The following is a 2,546-nucleotide window of genomic DNA, read 5'->3' as shown; positions in this document are numbered from 1 at the left end:
CTTGGGAGGATGACTAGTTCTGTGGAATTGGGGAGAGAGGAGAGGGAGGGAGAAAATTTAAAACACAAAAACTTATGGAAGTGAATGTTGAAAACTAAAAATACATTAATTTAAAAAATTTAAAGGGTTTATAAGATTTTTAGTATTTTCTAACTCTGCTTTTGTTTTTTATGTAGTTACATTGTTTCTTTTTAAAAAATCTATTTGTCCTTTACTGTTTCCTTTGTGCATATTTGCTTTTTAATTTTTTTTAATTTCCTAGTTTTATTTCAACTTGTGAACCCAGTTCATCAGTGTTGTGTTTACAAAAATTTTGTTAACATATATGTTTTCAGAGGTAAAATTTTTCCTTTAAAGACTGCTTTAACTGCTATTAAGTTTCTGTAATTTAGGCAGCTAGGTGGAGCAGTGGATAGAGCACTGGCCTTAAAGTGAGGAGGACCTGAGTTCAAATCTGGCCTCAGACCAAACACTTGACACTTACTAGCTGTGTGACCCTGGGCAAGTCACTCAACCCCAATTGCCTAATAAAAAATAGTTTCTGTAATGTCGACCATTCATTAGTCAGGATATCATAATTAAGTCACTTTTTAATCTTGTGTCTTTTTTCTTTGTTGTTGTTAAATAGTTGTTTATTGGACAAAGTGGTCTGAGGAGGGGTCACTAGATTCACCAGAGAGCAACAACACCACACAAGTTAGGAGTGATAGGAGAGGTCAGCACATAGCTCTGGGATCTCAGCCTTTTCCTGGACTGTGAGGGTTGGCCTGGAGTGTTAGGGCATACCAAGGTGGAAGGCCTTGACTTACTTAGTAGGCATGGTTAGAGACAAAGAGAGACTCACTGGCTGCCCCTCCTGACTTTCCACTTGGAGTATACTTGCCTTGAGCAGCTTGGCTATTAGCAGTGGCCCACTTAATATATTCCTCTTGGGCAGCCTGGACGTTTTCCTTCTTTTCACCCCAGGTCTTGAGGGCAGATGCCTGCAAAGCTTGGTTGTAATAAAAGGTCAGGGTCCATGGCATGTGCAAGGGGCAGTTGTTGATGACATTGATGTTGACGGAGGCATCTTCTTCACTCTGACCCCCAGATAGGAAGGTGACAACAGTGACTGCAAGAGGCACAGTCCGGTGAAGGACAATGACCGTGGCCATTGCGATCTCATGTGAATACTTCTGGGTACAGGGGTGACACGTGTTAGACTTCAGCAAGGTCCCTGCCAGATAGATATGGTGGCCACTCAGAGCTTTGTAGACAGCAGTCACTCCCTTCTCAGTGACGTACTGACAACACTTCAGATCATGTTGTCCATCAGGGAGGATCTCTGGCTCCACAATGGGGACAATGCCATTTTGCTGGCATATCAGGCCAGCACATTGGCATTCTTCATGACGGCAAGTGGGAAAGGTGTATTATCCCCAATCTGCAGTACACAGTACCACTTGGCAGTCAACTCCATTGTTCTTCTACTAGGCACAGCGCTCACTCAGCCCTTCCAGACCTTGGTCCCTACCAGGGACACCATATCTTTGTCCACCTTGATGCCCACAATGCCACCTTTTGCCTTTATGACATTGGGGAAGGGATGACTACCATTGGCTTTCTGGTAAAGTGTCTCATGGAAAAAGATGACACCTCCAATACAGGAGTTCACTCGATTGTCTTTTGTCAGAAGTAACTGCCTATAAAGGTGATTTTCCTCTGTGTTCTCAGTTCCAATGGATTGCAGTGGCTTTGCAGTGCTACCAGTGGACTCATCTGCTGCCAAGATTCTCTTGCCCGGAGCAATAATTTGATGAGCTCTATCAGACAGTTCTTTCTTTTGCTCTGTTGTCAATGCTGGGTATTGGCAAGACATGTTTTCCTTGGCTGTGCTGGTAGTTTCTGGCAGAAAGCAGACTGCTTATCGTCGAGTACTGAGCTTCTGCCAATCCTGTCTTTTGCTTTTGTTCCTTTTTTTAATTACTATTTTTATTGAATTAAAGTTTACTAATAATGTGTGTGTTGTAAAAGAGGCATTTTTCATTAATGTTTCCATTTAAATTTAAAAGCTTGCTAAGTCTTTCAGAAGTAGTTTTCCAGTGATTTAGCTCTGCATTTTTTTTTATCTTTCATGTTTAACCAGTTCTGTGAGAGCAACATTAAAGTGTGCAATTATGATACTAAAAATATCCTATGGAAAGTTAGCTTACATTTCCTTTATGAATTTCATCATTATACTGTTGTTATTGTTCATTGTCTATAGTCTCTTTAATCATAATGTAGTTTCCCTATTTAAGAGGAATGATTAATTCATCTTTTTCTGGTCTCCTGGGCAGACTGGCTAAACTAGGTTGAAGGGTCCCAAAACCATCACTGAGTTAAGGGGATGTCTACCCCAAGCATGTGAAGACTCCCCTGGTAAAATGAATGGATGAGAACAATTTGTTACAAGAGCTACAAAGGTGGCCGACATAGTGCTTAGAGCTTGATCAAACATCAACTTCATATATTGCATCCTGGGCCATCACCAGTCATCTTGACTTTGATGACTTTGTGTAATCTTG

The 2,546-nt window shown here is 41.1% G+C and overlaps 1 pseudogene; it reads right to left on the bottom strand.

Annotated features, from left to right (window-relative positions):
• Window positions 1–809: 809 nt before the first annotated feature.
• Window positions 810–1,858, bottom strand: LOC110203985 (fructose-bisphosphate aldolase A pseudogene; annotated as a pseudogene).
• Window positions 1,859–2,546: the final 688 nt, after the last annotated feature.

This window comes from Phascolarctos cinereus, unplaced genomic scaffold, assembly GCF_003287225.1.
Source record: "Phascolarctos cinereus isolate Bilbo 61053 unplaced genomic scaffold, phaCin_HiC Scaffold_38;HRSCAF=560, whole genome shotgun sequence".
Lineage (NCBI taxonomy): Eukaryota > Metazoa > Chordata > Mammalia > Diprotodontia > Phascolarctidae > Phascolarctos > Phascolarctos cinereus.
The sequence above is the reverse complement of the archived record's forward strand: the minus strand, read 5'-3'. Positions and strand labels throughout refer to the sequence as shown.